Here is a 21,265-nt window from a genome sequence, read left to right as displayed (position 1 = left end):
GACCCATACAATTTTCAAGGAACTCTCAGTGAACCCGAGGAACCCATACAATTTTCAGGGAACTCACGGGGAACCCATACATTTTTTCAGGGAACCCGGGGAACTCATATATTTTTCTGGGGACCCGGGTGCCCATACATTTTCCAAGGAACTCTCGAAGAACCCGAGGGAGCCATACATTTTTCAAGGAACCCGGGGGACTCATACAATTTTCGGGGAACCTGGGAGACCCATACAATTTTCAGGGAACTCATGGGGAACCCGAGGGACCGGGAGGACCCATACAATTTTCAGGGAACTCTCAGGGAGCCCGAGGAACCCATATAATTTTCAGCGAACTCACGGGGAGCCCTTACATTTTTTCAGGGAACCCGAGGAACTCATATATTTTTCGGAGGACCCGGGTGCCCATACATTTTCCAGGGAATTCTCAGGGAACCCGAGGGAGCCAAACATATTTTAAGGAACTCGGGGGACCCATACAATTTCCAAGGAACTGAGGGAACCCATATACTTTTCAGGAAACCCGAGGAACTCAGGGAACCCATATATTTTTCAGGAAATCAGTAGGTAACTCGAATTCTAATTGCATAAGAATAACTCCCTATTGAAATATTTTTCGAAGTACGTAATATCCCGTGATTCTCAGGAAAAATCAGAAAATTTCACAAAGAAATGTTAAAGTTGTCCAAGAAAATAAACAAATGACTTATGATCAGTAAATTGCCTAATTTGCCTGCAATCAATATCAATTAAAGTTCAAGAGAGGGATGAAAGCCATCTCACTCGCTCTGAAAGCTCTCCCCACCAGTAAAAGCTCCCTCCCCGTCGAATGAGAAAGCTCTATATTTGGACTTTCACCCTGTGGTCTCTTTCACACGCCAGAGAAGACACCCTTCGGCGGGAAATCACTTTCTTTCACCCCCAATTTTGTCAGTATTCAATGTGACTCGAATGCGGATGGATTGAAAATCTACCCCTGTGTCGTGAATCCTCTGGTGTGTGGTGATTATTTCGGATAATATAGAAGGAAAGTTTGTCTGAGAGTGGAAATTGTCAGAGAGTGCAGAATAGTGGAAATTGAAGAGACTTGGTATTTTAAAACCATTGAAGTCGAACAATAATCTTGCAGATGGAAAAAAGCTCAACTGGTTGAATAGATACCAGAATGCAATAAATCAGATCTATTGAGCTTTGGCGGTTGAGAGTGATTGAATTAAAGCGTTTTGTGTCTCTCTTGTGTGAAATGTGCTTTTTTACTGTCAATGTGGATGTTTCTGGTTCATTGATAAAGTCAAAGTGATAGGGGGTTGACAAAAAAAGTTATTGAACACCAATCCTCTCACACCGGAAGAAAAACATCAAGCTTTAGGAGGAAGATCTACGAGGGAATGTTCTAAATTGCATGTAATTATTTTACACTTTTCTGCCAATATCACCGGGGTTTTTTTTTTCCTGCGAGGGGCTCCCTATCAGTTAAGCTCAGTGATGTGAAATGCTCTTCGACAGTGTGAAAGTTTATCGAATCTTTTCCGGTGGTTTTTTCCACCCTTCCCAACCCCCCTAAATTGGCTGATAATTCATCGGCGGGAAGGAAGACAACGTTCTTCTGTATTATCTTCTCATTTAATGCTCGTGCGACGGGAGAGTGTATAAAAAAAGCCCCATGGCTTGAACTCCATGGAGAGGAAAAGTTCCCTTTTTTTCTTGGATCTTGAAACTTTAAAGCTGTGCTCGGCTCTTTTTCCTCCATCCACTAAAAAAAACTTCTCAATATCCACCACCTCACTGACGGAAAAATTCCTATTTATCAAATATTGGCAGTTTTCACCCCATTTCCCCAAACCCCATTCCCATCATCATTTTTCTCACAGAAGCACAATTTAATGAAATTTTATTGGATATTTGCATAGTTTAGCAAGGAACTTTTCTCAATACGCCTGCACTTTTATCCATTCAAGCAAGAATTTAAAAGAAAAAGATCACCAGATTCTTCTTCAATTTCTCCAAAAGACTGACTCCCTCAACTCATCCAGGAAACAGCAAAGAAAAGTTCATTGTCCATCAAAATCCGTGAATAATGTACATTTGATGCACTACCGAAAATTATCTCATTTTAGCTACATTTAATGCACTTTTGGCACAAGTACGAGTTAATGCTATATGGATAAGTTTGTGACAACTTTGTGAGGGGAATTTTCCTGAGTAAAATACCCTCAGGCTTCAATTGAAAATACAATTTTACTATAGCTCCCCATTCTAACAGCAGGAATTTATGAGCTTTTCCATATTATACCAAAGTTTGAGCCCTTGAGAGATGGTTAAACAATCCCTCATGCACAACTTTCTGTTTGTCCCATTCACAAAATCACTCTAACTTTATTGATGGGAGTTGTAGAAAATAGTGAAAGCATCTCATGATAATGAAGGAAGTTTTCTCAAGAAAAACCAGAGAGGAAAAGCTCAATGGGAAATTTTAAAATATAACCCTTTTACCCATATTTGGTCAAGGGATTATCTATTCAAAGTTTTGTTAGACGTAACTCGATAAGAGTTTTTCTTTAAGATTTAAAAAGATTTTTGATATTTTTGATTTTTTTTTTTGTAATAAATAGTTAAATTTCTAACTTCTGATTGATTGCAATGAGAAATAAATTAGGAAGTAGCCCATGGAGGTAGGGCAAGATCCCAAGTGGCACAACATAACCAGAGGCATGACTAAAATTTGACCAGTTTGCCAACAATCAAAATAGCAGTAAGTTTAATTCCAAGGTAACGACGACGTCACGGTGACCACAGATTTTTGGGTGCTCTACGACCGTTAGAATAAAAATATAAAAAAGCGGTAGTCGTCGCAAAAGTAGGGGAGACTGGGGCAAAAAGTCACAAAACGGATATTTTATTTTTTTACGAGCTACTTGAGCGCTTCAAAAACATCTAATTAGCGCAGTTTTATAGGAAATTTACCGCTCTACAACTTTGTGAAAGTAATATTCCTCTATTTTGTAAGGAAATACGTTTATCGAACCGATTTCTAAAAGGTAATTTTGTGAAAATTCTCAAAAATGCTGGGGCAAATAGTACCAGACATTGGGTATTATCATATTTTGATTCGCTTCATTACGGGCATCCGTAAATTTGAAAAAATACCTGGAGGACATATTTTCATAGAAAATTTATTCATCTACACCGTTTTCTCTGCGAGAAAAGTGAAAAAACGAGAAAAGCGCTTTTAAAGCTATTTTTGAAAAAAAGGGCTAATCGTTTGACCAATACAAACAACAACCGGCGAGACATGGTAGTGACGTTTCTTTTCGCCGTGAGACATCAGAAATTTCTTCGCTTTTTGTTACTTTTTGCTCTATACCTTTTGTTACTTTTTACCCCAAGTGGCCATTTTTAATAAAAGGATTTCTGGAGAAAAGAACCTTTGTGAAATTCTAAAATAGGTAGTGGATTCGTATTCAAAGAATCCAAATTATTTAGAAAATATTCACCAATGCATCAATTTTGGAAAATAAGTAGCTAATAAATGTTATCTTCTGCAAGGAAAATATTTGAAAAATAGGGCTAAAAATTTCGATATTTTTTATTTTCCAAATTCCTTGTTCGAATTTTAAGAAACTTACGACATTGAAGAAGGTCTATGGAGGCTATCTATAGAAAAAAATTGAGCCGCTATCTTTTTTACCTTAGAAGATATTAAATTTTGAATTTTTCGATTTGTGACTTTTGCCCCAGTCTCCCCTACTTTATAAGGAAGTTTGATATAATATTCAAGGGCTGCAGATATGACGAAGTCAAGCCTTTTGACGTCTAGACGAATTTAAGCAAAGTTCCCAGCGAGAACAGTTGGCTAAAAAAACAGTTTTTTCTTCTTTTTTTTCTTAGTCGATCAGCAAAAATATGCTGACTTATTAGCAGTTCTGAAAATAACTGGTTAGCAGTTCCAAACCTGGTCTGTTGTCAACTGAATTGAAATCAGGTAGCATTTGGTGCTCGCCGGATTCGCACATATTCTCGAGTTCAATTTTCAAGAATTTTTTCCAATTAAAATGATAGAAAGGACAACGGTTTGATTGAAATAATTGATTGAAAATGCGAAGATTTTTCCAAACTTCACTTTCAGGAGAAAGGTTCGCACGATAGGTGGTGTAGGTTCGTCTTTGCATTTTTTCCTGGAATGACTTTTATTCATAATTAAAAATTATTTACCAATTTTTAAACTGGAGCCTCATGAAACTGCGGAAATCAATCACTATACTAAAATATGCTTTCAAAAATACTTTTTTTTTTTAATATTTGAACTATCTGAAGTGAAACTATCTTCGAATAATGTGAATTTTCCTTTATTTTCCTAAGAGATCTACGCATATCTATTAAATATTATTTAGCTTATCATCAGTTTGATGATTATGTGATAATTATGTGTAAGTCTCTTATGGAAAAAAACTCATATTTTTCGAAGACATGAACGTTCGAAGGGAGACTCCTTTCCCCTATTATTTTTCTTGTAAATAATTCTCGAAAAATCGACTGAAATGTGAAAATTTCAAATGTGACAACTCTAATCGGTCAGCTGGGTTTCCGGACTACTAAAATGTAAACAATAAATTTGTTTTGAGACACAAGTAAGTAACTTGAAGTAACTAATTTATATTTATGCATTTTAAGTGAGTTTCAATGCCTCATTTGACGGTGTCATTAAGTACTGCGCCATTTGATTGCCCCTTTTGAATGTCAAATACTGAGTGAATTTTTGATGTCATCTTGAAAGTCTAAAGCTGCCTAATAATCCCAGATCAGCCAGAAATAAAATCAGTCAACTTGAAAACATTTGCCACCACTTACAAAAATTCTTTCTCCGGATTTGAATAAGGCTTCCTATTATTAAGGTTATGGTTTTCAAGTTGGAGTTGTGTGATGATTAGATGATCCTAGAAGAGCTAGGCTGATTATTTTTGCACTGAAGATGACAGTTATGATCAACTATTTTTGACTACGAAATGCGGAAACAGTTGTTCGTAACAAAGAGAAATTTCGTATCGTTCGGGAGCTCACATGTGCGAACCTTGCTTACCTTCCCCTAGAGCAGTTTTGACTACTTGAGCTGTTCTTAGCGCTTTCGATAAATCCTCGAAAACATGCTCAGCAGTTCCACAATTAATATTAAAAGGTCATATCTTGATCTAATCTAAAAAGTTAAACATAACGTCAATTTCTAGCCATTCTAACCTCAAAATTAAATTCTAAATTCTTGCTAAACTTTCTAAACAAAATTAAAGCAAAAATTGCTTGATGTAGGTAATATAATCTTTACTTCCCAATAATTATTCAATTCTTACTCCTCCTATGTTTTGTAAAGTTCTCAATTTTAAAATCCATTGTTAAATTTTGTTTTATTTTGTTTTAAAAATCTTTTGAGAATAAATTTAGCAACTGATGCGTACTTACTGATATTTTACGTAATCTAAAATACTGTTCAGGATGAAATATCACCATACTATCCTCAATTCATCGATTCTTAACCTCAAAAAGTGAACTAATTGATGCATAATATTTCATCTCCAACCGTAATTAAAAGCTTAGTAATTTTATTTAAAAAAAAAAAATAAATGGTCCCGTTTTTGCAAAAAAATACAAAATATACAAGAAGAAATTTTCTTTGGGAAGTGTAGGTTATGTTAAGCTTAACCTTAAAATAATTACGATATAATTTTAGTAGAAAAACACCTGACTTTGCGTGCAAGGTACAGAAGAATTTCTAAATAAGACAATAAAATAAAAATAAATGGAATACTTGAAACCGTTTTGAATCGCAAAATCTAAATAAAGAGTTATTTGTTTTCTGTCTATAAACTGTTAAATTTTAAAGATAAAACCTTTCAATCTTTTTATTTATGCAGCCAACATTATTTTCAAAATTAGAAAAAGGTAGAAAGATTCAGTTTTAATTTCTGTCAAAATAAATTACTTTTTCATTTTTAAAATTAAAAATAGGGTTATGTTTTCAGTTTAACGTTTAGTATAACTTGGAGTAAAAAAGTATCTAATGATTTAATTTATTTTGTTTTATTTGTATTTAGCCAAATTTCTGATAAAAACTGCAATTAAATAGAAAAAAACGTTATATTTTTTTGTTGAAATTTTAGATTAGGTCTGACATAACCTCACATTCCAAAATACGCTTTTGATTTCATAAGTAAATAATATGAGTGAAACTTTGTTCCTCAGGAACAAGGTATAAGTTACACTTATAGGTTATGTAAAAACAAATGAAATATTGACAAGTGAGCTCAAACATAACCTTACAATAAAATAACTCCTTTTCACAATTCAATTTTATTCGAAAATCGTTTTTACAGCGAGAAGTTAACACAAACAATACTGGCCCATTTTAACCCGTGATCATTTATCAATTTTGGGCAGTGTTGCAATAAACATTCGTGTTGATTTATTCATAAATGAATTTAGCCTTTTGCTGACGTCAAAAAAAAAAGCAAGAGTGGGGTAGAAATTACAAAAGCTACATATGAGCATGTTTTTACGTTCCTGAGTAAATTGAAAAATATTCAATAAAAATAGAGCAATATTTACACAAAAAAATAAATAAAATGTATGTGTGCAGCGTGCAAAAAAATCAACCAACAATGGCCTTTAATGACCAAATAGCCAACGAAGAGGAAGTCAAAATTATAATCCAACTGCACCGAATCGTACACTTCAAAAATTAATAAATGGGAAAAAATACACTGTGGTTTTTACCCAGTTAACCCATCCCCAAGTCTCCCTGTGCCAATCCAACACCATCTGCAATGTTTTTCAAAAAGGGTAAAAGTGGAAAATAAAACACAGAGAGGGACAAATTAAACACTAGAAGAGTGCACAGACATTCAACAAATTGAGGGTTTGATTTCACGAATGTGTTTTTTTTTGGTGGAACTTTCTCTCCAAAAACACAAAATCAATTTGCCACAAAATCCCTCTTTCCTATGGTTTAGCAATTAGGTTTTTCGTTTGGTTGAGGATGAGCAGTTCACAGTAAAAAATGAGCAGAATGCACTTACTGACTTCTTACCCATTCAATAACACTTGAGCTTCTTCTTGAGGGCTTCCTATTGCCTTTCGAGTTCGTCTTTTGTGACAACCCTTTTCACTCCATGTAGTTGTGGTAAATGAGAGAAAATTGCATTCGACACTTTTCACCCCGCAGGAATTCATCTTCAGAAAATATTTTTCCATTTTGCGAAAAATGCTGCTTACAGAGTCACTCTCAGAGCCATTGCAACAAAAGCATTTATTTAGTGCTGCATTTTCTGCACAAGATTGAAGCACTGCTGAGAAATGTGTCTCATCACCGATCCATGGAAAATGTGTAGTCAAAGTGGAATTCATTCTATTTACTATTCAATTTAAACCACGTTGTACCCACCTGTCGAAACAATGCCGAAGACAATGCAAAACTTTGTGAAATAATTCATGTGGTTTTGTGAAATTTCAATTGAGATAATAACTGTGATAGGAGTGATGATTCAGTGCAAAATCTATCCTAAATTATTTCTAATAAATTGTTCTACAACCCGCAACCTGTATCTTACCAAATTGGAAATATAACGATAAAGATAACGTAATTATTACGTAACTAAAATTACTTCTAGCGCAAATAGTATTTCTGTTGCAAATTTTTATGTCATTTCCACATCGTGTGGAATGTATGAATTTAAATGATGCAAACTATATAAAATTTTCTTGTATGTTTCAATCTTGGATACCCAAGCAGCAAGTTATGACTCTAGCGTGATAATCATATCATGAGGTAAAACAACTATTCAGAATTAAAATTTACTTTATTCATGATACTAGTTTTGAATTTGTGTCCTTGAAAGCAAAAATGAATAAAATTTTTATTTATATTTTTGACAAATTTTAAATTTGTACATCCTATATTACAGTAAAATTGTTTTTAGCATTTCCTCATCGAAATACACGAGGTCCCGGAATTATGTATCTGATGGGGTTATGCACACACAATTACGCATGTTTTCCAACTACTATTTATAAAATAATTTTTGCAATGGTCTTAAGTGTATGCAATTTTTTACGTGGTACATTTGAAAATATTTTTTATGAACAGTTACCACCAAAAACTAACAGAAAATTGGCGACAAAAATGTTTTGCATATATTACGGAGTTTCTCTTACTTATTCCAGAGGAATTCTCCTGCGTACTTGCAAATTTTCTATGTGCATAAATCCTGGGAACACCTGTCGTCGCTGATGATCCTGTTCAAATGTGTCAAACAACAATGCATAAACAAAAAAATCCAAGAAAAAAGACTTCCTTATATAAGCTAGCTTTTATTTTGAGTTATAAGAACATATTAATAAATGGTCACCGTGACGTCAGCACTTTGACGTTAAACATCCTTCCATTTTGATTAATGTCAAATTGGTAAGATTTTACTCATTTTGCTTACGCAGCTTTAAATAAGTCAAAATGACCTCTTCATGATATGATGTCTTACCTCTAGTCCCTCTAAATAATCATGAATTGTTTCTTGGGAATGAATTTAACTTCATACACAGAAAAAAATATTTTGTAAAAATGTCCGTAAATGTTTGTGAATTCCAATGGGGGAGTTACGAAATTCTCGTGAATTGTATAACCCACAAACATGTTCGTAAAAGTTTGTACTTTTACAAACATTTGTTCGTAAATGTTCGTAAACACACAAAAAATGTTCGTAAAATTTTGTCATTTGTTCGTAAATGTCTGTTTTTCTGTCGAACATTTTACGAACATTTAGGAACAAATGACAAAATTTTGCGAATATTTTTTGTGTGCTTACGAACATTTACGAACAAATGTTTGTAAAAGTACAAAAAATGTTCGTCAAATGATAATGCTACGAATAATGTTTGTGAAAAAAGTACAAACTTTTACGAACTTGATTGTGGGTTATACGATTCACGAGCATTTTGTAACTCCCCCATAGGAATTCACAAACATTTACGAACATTTTTACAAAATATTTTTTTCTGTGTAATATTTTATCACATTAAAGATTAAAATAATATTCACATGTACATCATTGAGTTTTTAATGCCATAAAATATTTTAGTGTAATTTTTCTGTGATTGGCCCAAAAAAAAAACATTATTTATTTTTATGTACTATATAGAAGCCACTGGGAAACCTTATTTGATGAGTAATTATTGAGTCAGATATGAGTAATTTTAGAGTTATTGTAACGGATAATCGTGTATGCAATGGACTCACATAATACCTTCCTTTTTATATTATGCAACGCTCTGGTGTCGAGCTGTTCCTAAAGTTCAGATAAAGTTAGGATAAGTGGAGATAAGGTACAATACGGTAACTTTAGCGTAATAAAACTTACTTTACCGTAATTTTTTGGAAAGTCTTACGTAATACGAAATGATATTTCCCATTAAAAACTATTCTAAAGGTATCACAATGCGAATACCGTTGTCATTCACTTAAAATAATTCACCTTAAGCTTTAAATTGTATTTGTAAATATTTAATATTAATTTCCTTCCACTACAAACTTACCTGAAGAGCCAATTATTAATTAACATACCATTGAGTAAATTCCTGCAGCATAGAACCCACAGAATATCTCCAATATTGTCCCTAATTCGTCTGTCCAACCACCCAGAAAATTCCATCTTGACCGCACACACAAATCAACCACTGAGAAATAAATCACTATACTTCTTGCTATACTTTGCAGAAAAATTTATCCTTCGTTCTGCTGGGGGGAAGAAAAAGCCTCGAGAAAGAGAGGATATTGCGGAAAATCTCCTATAAATTGCACATTATAAAATTAATGGGAAATACATATTTCTCTGGGTGAGAATCTCGCGCAAGGAAGGATGAGCATAAAATTCCTAAATAGCACCAGTGATTTTCACCCAAAATCAATCACTGCCCATATCAATTGAACGATATTTCTGGCGAAGCAAGAAAATTGTGTCATCGTATTGATATTGGGCTATAGAGGGAGGAATCTAGCCAAAAACGATAAGATTTTCTGTGGTTTTTATTAACAAACCACACCATAATTTCTCCGATGAGTGACATTCTCAATAGCCTTCCACCACGCAATTTTTACAACACACACATTTTTGGCGATATTGAACGATTTACGCATCATGCTAGCACATTAGGGGTTGAACAGTACCATGGGCATTTGCTAATACGCTTTTAAAAAATAGTTTATCAACTGTCTTATCTTTTGTGAGTTGCAATTTAATGTGGTTGGGAAAAAAAGCACAGAAACTTTTTTTTATATATCTTACGGAAGACGGCGATTTGAAACGTAAGGTTAAGTTGAATCTAACCTAAAAATCAAAGTTTGCTGAATTTTTCTAGGATTCACAGGTTCTTTCTCATAAAATGTTGCAAAAATAACGTAAAAATAACGTTATAAGTAAAGGATCGGGCTGTTCTTAACATTTTGTATATTATTTAGATTACAAATTTTTATTCGATTTATAATGATTGTAAGAAATATTATTTATTTAGATGCTCCAATCATTTGCACCGGATCTGACTCGAATTCATAACTGTGACAATCGAGTCAGTTATATAAGAAGATTTCTATACAAAAATGTACATAAGAATTCTTTCATAATGTCATTTTCAGCTTAAAAATAACATAGGCTCTTAAATATTCGGGTGGCAGCTGTCAAACACATGAGAAAGTCAAAAATTTCCCCTTCTAATGAAAAACAGTCTTAATAGACTGAAAATGACGGATAATAACCCATGCGAGGAGGAGGATTTTTGACCTTTTCGTGTGTTTGACAGCTGTCACCTGAATCTCAGACAGCTCTGTGTTAGGTATATATTGAATGCGAGTGAGTCCTAAAGCCAAAACGTAAAACAGGAAAAGCGAAGAACTCTGTGCATACCCAGCGAGCACCAAATGCTAACGGACTTTAATTCAGCTGAAAATATTTGTATTTTCAGCTAAATTCTGATAACCTTTATACGAAACTCGCCAGGCAGTGCCATTTTCATATATTTAGTTAGCATTTTTTGTTCGAAAACTGCTGAACGGTCAGCACATTTTTTCTGACCAACTCAGAAAAAATATGCTGAAAACGCTACCTTTTCCAGCTAACTGTGCTCGCTGGGTAGTAAATTTTAATTTAAAAATGGAACTACAATTATCTTCATTCTATAGTCAGCGTTTCGGTCAATAATTGTGAAAAATTACTGCAGATGGCAGTGATGATCATACGCGGTGAAAAAAAACCGGAAGAAAAGCTTGTGCATTTTTAAGTAATGAAGAAAATAGGATTAAAATATAAAAATCTATTATGATATACGGAAATACGAATTTTGTATTATCGCTTTATAAGTTAGATTATAATTTTAGAGATAATTTAGACATTTCTGCAGTGTCATGTACAAAGTATGTTCCTTATTTTGAGGTTAGGTCCATTAATTATCTAATTTTTTTAATCTTGCAAATAAATAAAAGAACATGGCAAATATATGAATTGTCTGGTTGGAATCGGTTCAGTTTATCTGAAGATTTCCGAATTCTTTAAATAGAACTATTTTTGGCTAAATTGGTCGATAAATATGACTTCTAAAAGAGTTTAATATTTAAACTTTTTGAGAAAATCGTATATATCGTTCTCCAGATGAATGAAAAATTGTGGTTGCATATGGTAAACAGAAGGGTAGGGGTTCAAAACAAAAAGTCATCTGAAAGAAAAGCTAAATTTGGGAGGGAGGGGTTCTGTAGTTGGTATATCCAACTGTTCAAGATCTAATCGTGCCAGAAATTTAAATCCAAACAAACAACAGAACGTAATTTGTCAAAGCATTAGATTTCCATGATTCTGAAAAGATGTGACAACCTAAAATAATAGATATTTAACCTGTAGTGAGATCGTAATTTCAAACTTGAAAATAAGTTTGACATTTAATTATTTAATAAGTATGAATGTTTTCCTAATTATTGAAGTTATTTTCAATAGGTATTGCAACATTTCAAAAATATTTAAAAATTACAGAATTAGCACATTTTCTGAGCTCTCAGTTCATATTATATAACTCATTGAAATCTATGTTTTTTTTCTTGGATTTTTCGAAATTGAAAGTTTCACAGACTCTGCAGGGTGTAGTTCTTAACCGATTTGGGAAAGATTGGGTTCGTTGAAAAGGTCTTGGAATCCCTAATAAGTATGAAATGTTGAAAAGTTGTTAAAAATGGTAAAGAAACGGTAAAGAATCAATAACCAATAAATAGGTTCAGTTTGAATTAGTTTAACCTTCAATTTACGTATGTTCCTAATCTTTTTTCCGTAACTGTGGTTTTTATTGCAGCAAATTATGAAAATACATCACCAAATCGACAAAACTGAATTAAAATTGAAATTTAACCCATTCCTTACCATGGTATTATACATCATACGCAAATTGAGTGATTTTAGATGATTTATTCCAGAGCAATTGATATTAGAATTTATGTCGGGAATGGATTTTTAGTTACTTTAGTCCATCAATTACTTGGAAAAAATAGCCTGAGAGAGATGGAAATACATTTTGTTATTTTTTTCTTGCTTCGCGTGAAGTCATGCAAAAATTTTGCTCAAAATGGCGGACGGAAAATTTGACATCCCGTCGAATTTCTTAAAATTTATCTAAATCCTCTTTCCTGATTTGAATTTTGATGGCTAATTCGTGTTCTTAGATAGTTACTCTATCTAAATTAAAAGAGTTTGTAATGAATTAATGTACAGAATTTAAATTCAGTGACCGTTAAGACGCATGTTTGAGGGTGGCTCCCCGCGTCCCCATAATGGATAAAAATTTTTTCTTTTCAAAAAATTCATCTATTAATCTGTACGAAACTAATCCCAAAATATGAATATTCTATCTCAAGTATTTCTAGTACATTGACTGAATGGGTTAGCAGACTCTAGAAGGTGTATTTCTCAAGTAATTTGAGCAATATTGGGTTTTTTTGAAAAAGTCCTGGAATTCCTAATGAATATGAACTGAAGTAAAGTGGTTAAAAACGCCAAAGAAGCGATTATGAGCCAATAACCAATAATTATGTTTGGTTTGAGTCAGTTTCCCCTTAAATTTTCATGTGTTCCTAATCTTTTTTCCGTGACTGTGGTTTTTATTGCAGCGAATTATGAAAGTTCACCACCTAATCGACCTAATAGAAGTTCAACATGAAATTTAACGACACACAATCACTCAAGCACCCATTTATTGTTTAATTTGATTTATTGAGAATTTTGCAGAATTGGCAATTTCTCTCGAAAGGATTTCCACAATATTATTTCTCATGTCCATTTTCCAGGTTTCCGTTCCAAGATGAAAAACTCACTCTTTGCGCATTTAGTATTATTAAATTTAGAGCATTTAAGTTGAATATTTTATGAAAGGGATCCCTTTGTACTGTTACGATAAAAAAAAAATTTCTCTGCATAAAAAAAGAGGAAAATGGACTTACATATTTCTCTTAACTTATTCATCCTGGCCTTTTGGTTTGTTCATTCTCGTTACCCTCTCATATACAACTGTAATCCAATGGTCCTCCATAAGCTATAAATATTATTATCCGTAATCTTTTTATATTATTGAGTTGGAATATTGGGTGGTATACATGGCCTTTTTTGCTGACTGTATTCGTATCTTCGGTTAGAAGAAAAATTCACCAATGGCAGAGCTTTTGGTGTGACTTTTTTTCGACTGGCTTGTGCCGAGGAGCTTATAAGCTGAAGAATAAAAGAGGATATTGATGGATGGAAAATCAGAAAATTCGCCAGAGAAGATGAAATCATCTGTAGCGATTTTGAGGAGTTGCTATTCTATCCCAGGACAAAAAAAACGAGTATTTATAAGATGCTTAAATTTATTTTAATATCTTCCTCGGATGCATCAATATCAATTTTTTTTCTTCCCTGTACGAAAACGGGATAAAGATGCTTGTAAAATGATTTTCCTGGGTGAGAGAAAAGTCTGAGATAGTTGTATTGTATATAACGTAAAAGTGCAAAGCTTTCATGGTGCTTCTTATGCTTCCAAAGTTTATTCATGCAAGCATTTTCTCGCAAAATTTACTCACTTACACATTCTCAATATCATATTGGGATATGTGGGGATGTTTTGGACGAATAAAAGAACTTGCGATCATAAATTAAGAAATTTAAATAAATAAATTTGAAATAAGTTTTTTATAAATTTAGGAATGATAGAAGAATATTTTGTCTACAACTTGTCGAAACGTCACAAATTCGACAAATTTCCGCTAGGGGTGCTTTCATGCAACTGATGCAACTTCACAAATAAAAGATGTTAAAGCGTCTCAGTTTTGAGGTGTGCTCGAACTAACGACGAGATGTTTGCCTGGGCTACCTAAATGAAATCGCATGAGACGATTTCGAAATAAACCAGAAAAAAACATGGTTTTGGTGGGAACGCAGTGGCGTGAAGGGAAAGAGGAGAAAACATTTGAAGATATTATTAATTTATGGGGGGGGGTCATGGAAGACGGACGGTAGTTATCTCTTATCGTTTGACCCCTAGCCGGTAACAAACTTTTGGATAAATAATTAAAGCATAATAAACCAACTACGAGTACTTCACTGATTCGATAGGGGAGACTGGGGCAAAATGAGTCACGGATGGTATTAGATATTGGAATGTTATAGCTTGCCTTACAAGAAATATTGAGGAAACTACAATTTTTCCGAAGTTTTTTTCCTATTCTTTAAAAGATTTATTAACCTGAGGGGCAATTCACGAAATTAACCAGTCAAAATTTTGACTGGTTACTGTCTGTTTTCTGTGAGGCGAATTTCGCCATTCTGTGAAAAGGTGCATCTCCTCGCTAAAAATGAAGGGTGTACAAGGTTTTGGGTCTTGTACGTGCTGGAATTTCGGGACGTACCCAGATAATTTCACCCTCCAACTCGAGACTGGAGGGTACGATTTTTTTACCAAAATCTTATGAAAAAGTTATTTATTTGCATTATTTCATTTAAGTAAAGATACCCAGACACAACAATAATAAGAAAATATTGGAATTTAAAATTTTGTAAAGTTTAAATACTTCATGCGTTCTGAAAAATAGGTTTTGGGAAAGTTCAGGGATTAAAGGAATTACTATTTAGATATTATAGGTCTCAGGTTGTTTATTGTTAAATTTTACATACAATATACTTCTAATATTGCGATATTTAATTTATTTGATATGAAGCAATATAAGTACATCATTCAAACTTCAACAAACTACACCAAAATATAAATTATATTGATATTTAAATTAGAATTAGAATGCTTCTTCAAATTTTTAAAATATTATAACGACTCCCAATTTTAAATACGCGCCATAAATTACCTGTCAATTGCGTTTTGCCTACTTTTCGGCGAATAAAGACTGACTGAAAAATGCATTAATTAGGGTTATTTCCCTTTTCGCCACACCAAATATGTCTCCGCCATATTCGCTACCCAGTCAATTTTGACTGGTTATTTCGTGAATTGCCCCTCTGATACTAACATTTTTTTTGTGAATTATGCCCAATATTTACTGACTCATTTTGTCCCAGTCTCCCCTATCAATTGGGATTGTTGCATCCGATATGGAAACTTCAAGACCATTCCAAAAAAAACCCAAATTTATGAAAATCGTTTGAAAAATGGGCTTTCTAGAGTAGTTAAACTTTGACCTTTGCAAATTCGATGTCAAAATTTTGTTCGGTAATAGGTACGTAGGGCCGATAAATAAACCAAAGAACATGGTTTTGGAGGCGAAGTATGGGGGCAGGGAAAACGATCTGGATATAATGTCTTTTTTGTTAGGGGTCACCGAGAATCGGAAGTTGATATCATTCAGCGTTTAAGCTCTAGATCGAGGAAATCCGAAAAATGCATATTATATATATTGCTTTCTCTTTAAGTTCCAACAGTAAAAGACAAAAATTGGTATTGTTTCAACAGATTAAACGTTAATTTTTGAATTTCTAATCATTAAAATTAAATAAAATTTAATTTTTTAAATAATTTTTACCCAAGTAACTGGCTAGGCTATAAATTACGTAAGAAATACCCCTACTTATGGAATTGAAATACTTCTAAGGGAAGATACTCTACCTTCGAACGACTCAAGCTTCGGACAACTCAACTTTTTCTATGTCCCTAATGGATTTTAGCCATAGATTTTTTTTAAGGAAATATGAGGCATTGGACTAGGTATTATGATGGGTCAAATTCATAAAAAATTATATATGTTGAAAAATTAAGTTGTTTGAAGCTTGAGACGTCCGAAGGTACCGTGCATGCCCCTTTGACCATTAATATCAAACCGAAATCATTTATGGTTCGATTTCAAGGAAACGCTTTTAAATTCTAATGTCAGTGACTAATCAACAATTAAGTGAGATTAATGTTAGTATAGTTACCAAGACAATTACTTCTACTTGAGGTAATTTTATTGACATTTTATTGACGTTTCATTGACTTCCTATTTACTGAGCGTGTTCAGTTTGAAAGGATAATTTCTTAGGCCTGCTTCAGACCTAAGGCTTAGCCATATGGCTTAACTGCTCTAATTTCTTACCAATCACAATTTTTTGGCAAAATTTAATTTAGCATTGGACTATTAAACATGAAAGATCTAATAGGTTCTCAAAAAGCGATAAAATTGCTCGCTGTCTCAGATTTTCAGGTCTTCGGGAACTGGACTAAACCTCTAATCTGAACATTTTGGTCCTTTAAGTGTTTCTGTTAAAAACTTCAAATGAAAACAATTGTCAAAAGAGCTCCACATACTCCTACAACGTGCGAAAGTATGGGGCAAGCATTGGACAAGCAGAAAAAAGGGGGTATTGAAGGGGGATTTGCAGACACAACCCCGATGCAATTTCCTAGATGGGAAAAAGAAAAGACGTAGAGATGTGTCACGTCTCAAATAGTCGAATGGGTAGTAAAATGAGAAATATATGTGTCCATCGTGGAACTTTGGGGCGGTATACGGGTAAGGGTAATCGAAGCGGAATCCATTTGATATAGAGTCGGAATTTAATTTACATTTTTCACCTTCTACACCCTCATTTTCCTTTCGGTACAAATCAAAAAAAAAATAGAAAGATCTCCTTTACGTCCAGCTTTTTTTTGTGCATTTCGCTACTTCACACAAAAGAAGAACTATTGATTGAAATTGTATCTAAAAATTTAATTTCAATTGTCCATTCATACAAAGGTACATCCCCTACAACTTATCCAAAAGGGATGATGTTATCAGAAAATTTCCAATTAAATCCCTCTCAAGGTGTGTCATCCTTTTTTGTGCTCTCGGAAAATTGGCAGAAGACTCATGAAAATTCCCAATTATTGCTGCTTTTTCGAGATTGCGAGCGGGCAAAAAATATCGGCAACAGTCTGAGTGCTATTTAATCTAATTTTGCAGCTCTTGAGAAGGTTTAGAGGAGGTAGAAAAAACTTATACAAAAATAATTTTTAAATAGAAAAGGTTGTGAGTTTTTAACTTTAAGGAATCACATTATATCTCTTTGGGAAATCGCCAATAAAACTCATTATAGATGAAAGAAAAATTGCCATAAAGGTACCAAGGGATGAGGTGATCGGAAATTAACGGGTACACCCAAGCGCCTGGCAAGTTGGCTTTTTTATATGGAGTTATTTGAAGCCAATTCCTAAATTGATCTCAGACTCAGCTCACAGTACTCCAAGGAAAAAATTTATTTAAACAAAAATTTAGTATATTTATCCCTCCACGGAAAGGTATCTTATAATACGGAAAAACTTCTCACTTTTTAAATATTTAGTATAACGATCACGAGTGCAGAAAAATTCCCATACGCATTTGTAAGAAAGTGGCTTTAACTTTGAAGGCCACTCGCCGGAGACTAGGGTACACCACATATCGTCGGTTGGATCAGTAACTGTGCTAACTGCATTTGCTGTGTGTCCTTTGTGTCTGCATTCGTTTCGAACGCCACGCAGCAATACGTCATTTACAACGAATACAGACAAAAAGGAAGTGCAATTAGCAGAGTTGGTGATCCAACCGATGATATACAAGAAGTAAAAAAAATACAAAATTAAAAGCTTTAATTTAAACGTTTACTGATCCTTTCCTTGTTGATTGCTTTGATAATTTTGAAAGAACACATTGGCATCACCAAGCGATACTTTCAAATTTATTAAAATAGCTTTGTGAAATGATCATTTTTCTGACCAATTTTGTGATTATGAGTTTTTCCGTCTCTGTTGAGCAAGAGTCCTGAAGGTACGTAATATTATGGGAAGGATCTTCTTCTTTATAAATTATGGCATAATATGTGCGGAAGGAATATCTCACATTGAGATGATATCTCTGAAACTAAAGTAAAAGATAATGTGCTTTAATGGAAGCCCCAACAGATACTTGCCTTTGTGGTCTTAATGGCATTCTTGTTAGTATCTGGATCTCAAAGGATCACTCTTGACAATGTGTTCTACTTAGATAATTTTTGTTATGAATTTCTCTCCCGAACTATACGCTTAAGTGTTTTTTCTTGTAAATGATCGAATTCGTAGAACTTTTAAGGTATCGTTATATGGAATCCTTTAATTAGATATTATTATAATTATATTATATATTAAGTATATTTAATCCAAACAGATAGGGTCCGCCCCTCTTACATTGTTTGATTGAAGGAAAAGAGAAAAAAAAGTAAGACAACAGAACACAAAGGAAATACAAGAAAAAAAGAAAGAGACTGAAGTTAAATCTAAACAAAAAAAAATCAAAAGAGAGAAAAAAAGACTGCAGTTAGGTTGAACCCGACTGGTAGTATCTTGCAATGCCAATCAGAGAAGTTCTGGCATGAGAGGGAAGGGAGTTGAAAAGAACTACCCCATCAACAAATATTGTCCGCGAAAGCTGGTTCGAGCGAGCCCTCGGCACCAAGAGTCCCCGCACCCTGGCCGAGGCCCCAGGAATCAAAAGTGAGACCAAGTAACGCGGGCTTCCAGAAATTATCAGGCGAAAAAGAAAAGAAACCGCTCTCTGACGGAGGAGTGATGGGAGATCACAGCCCACCAGGATGTTGCGGTGGTCAGAGATATGGTCGCGGGGACCAAGACCGCACACATACCTAACACAATTGTGAAAGGTCACAGACAGACGCCTTATTGTTTCACAGTCAGCTGCAAAAAATAGCTCCGCACCGTAGGTTATAATAGGTATAAGAAGGGCTCTAACTAAGAGCAAGTGAGTAGATCACTTAAGTTATGAAAATTTTACTTTTATACGAAGAGTAAGTCTGGTTGGTTCGATCGAGGACACAGAGGGGTTTCGAGTTCTGTCTCCTGGGCCCTGAGAAATGGATAATTGGTTTCGTGGGTCCTAGGAAAACAAATATTTTTAAAGAACAGAATGTTAGTATTCCATTCTTAAAGCGGATTCCACATTCTTATGCGAGTCAAACATAATTTGAAACCATCTGGTCAGAGAATCCAAGAAAGCTATTGGAATCTTTAGGAATCCTTGATTAGATATTACTAGGACCGCTTGAGAACACTCATAATTCCCCGCAAAAGATATCAAAATTCTTACGAGAACTTCTTGAGAAACATGAAGGCAAGGCACGAGTGTCCCTTCCGCAAGCGTTAGTGGAGGATAATTTTCAACTCAGAGAAAAAATCTTCTCAGTTTCCCATAGCTTTCGGCGTACTGCACGCCTTCCTCAGTGGCTAGTGTGGCACCATCATCACGAAACTTTTCCCCACCTTTCCCCTATTCGACCTGAGAGTAGATAAGGATCCCGTTTTCCCTCTAATAATCCCTTTCATCTCTATATCGAGTGGCTGTGCTACTGTGGAAAACAAGTTCGCACAGGTGGGAAGCCTCTGTGCGACTCGGCAGAATAGTGCCGATCGTGATTGAGATCCGGCGTGTACCACAGCGGTTCCAGCCCTGTCCGCAAAACCCATCTTTACACGTCTACACTAGAGAGTAAAATTTATTGGCATAAGTTTACGTTGAATATACATAAAGAGCTCACAAAGTAAGGGAATCATCTTTGTCTTACGACACACACAGTAGACTCTCGCTAATTCGGCTCTTTAAACATAGGGCGACTTTTTAATTCGGGCGGCAGTTAAATTTGAAAAAACTTTATTGACATTTTTCAAGTTTAATTATGATCATCGAATGAAGCAAATATCCTTAAATTTGCCATGGTTTATCTTAGTTTTAATGTAATTTGCATCGTTAGGGGATTTTCATGCAATTTACATTATATATGAGTATGTAAACTTAATACGTGCATACAGATGCATAAAAAATCGTTGCATTTCAAAAAGTTTGTTGCACGAATTTCTCTTTAATTCAGGTGACATTTCGGTCCCTAATGCCCGAATTTGAGAGAGTCTACTGTATTCGCTGATACAACTTAGATCTCTGAATTACGTTACTAAAAGATGGAAAAAGAACATCAAAATGAATAGGGGGTGAGAGGGCTGATACACTACAAGAAATTGAAAGAATTGGCAAATTAATTGAGAAATGCTCGGGAAGTTTTTTTTTCAGAATCTACGAAATCGAACCACGTTGCTATCAGTTACCCCTTGATGAGAATTGTCATATCATAATTTTGATAATTGAACCCTATATTAGTACAAAGGACTGAACTGAGACAATAAGTGTAAGCTGTCTTATTTAACCTCAAAATAAACAGCGTTGCATAATAAAAAACCACTTGTTTAATCTTGCTATAGTTGTGCTTGAGCTTATGACTATTCTCACTGAATTTGTTCTCGTGACAATTGTCATTTTACTACTGAGTTAACCGCATGACAATTCCCAAAAATAAATTAACATAGTACAAAATCGCTACAGATGTGTTTCAACTTATGACTATTCTCACTAAATTTGTCGTCATGACAATTGTCATTTGTCTACTGAATTCATCCCATGACAATTCTCTCAAAATGAATTGTACTGCATAATACAAATTCGCTGTATTTGTGTGTTCTGCTGATGAATATTCTTACCAATTTCCACTGAATTTGTTCTCTTGACAATTGTCATTTGTCTACAGAATTCACCCTATGACAATTCTCACAAATAGATTAGCATTACAAGATCGCTATAGATGTGTTCCAACTTGTAACTATTCTCACTAAATTAGTTCTCTTGATAATTGTTTTTTGACTACTGAATTCACCTCATGATAATTGTCTCAAAATGAATTGC

General features: G+C 34.2%; 1 protein-coding gene across 3 annotated transcripts in view; it reads left to right on the top strand.

Annotated features, from left to right (window-relative positions):
* The first annotated feature begins 952 nt into the window (after positions 1–952).
* Positions 953–21,265, top strand: part of LOC129806832 (lachesin) — a 106,143-nt gene continuing 85,830 nt past the window's right edge. For all 3 annotated transcript variants that reach the window (XM_055855621.1, XM_055855617.1, XM_055855620.1), the window contains exon 1: positions 953–1,407. The gene's annotated coding sequence lies outside the window, so the exon portion shown is untranslated. The remainder of the gene's footprint in view (positions 1,408–21,265) is intronic.

The sequence above is a fragment of the Phlebotomus papatasi genome, chromosome 3, assembly GCF_024763615.1.
Source record: "Phlebotomus papatasi isolate M1 chromosome 3, Ppap_2.1, whole genome shotgun sequence".
NCBI classification, from domain to species: Eukaryota; Metazoa; Arthropoda; class Insecta; order Diptera; family Psychodidae; genus Phlebotomus; species Phlebotomus papatasi.
The sequence above is the reverse complement of the archived record's forward strand: the minus strand, read 5'-3'. Positions and strand labels throughout refer to the sequence as shown.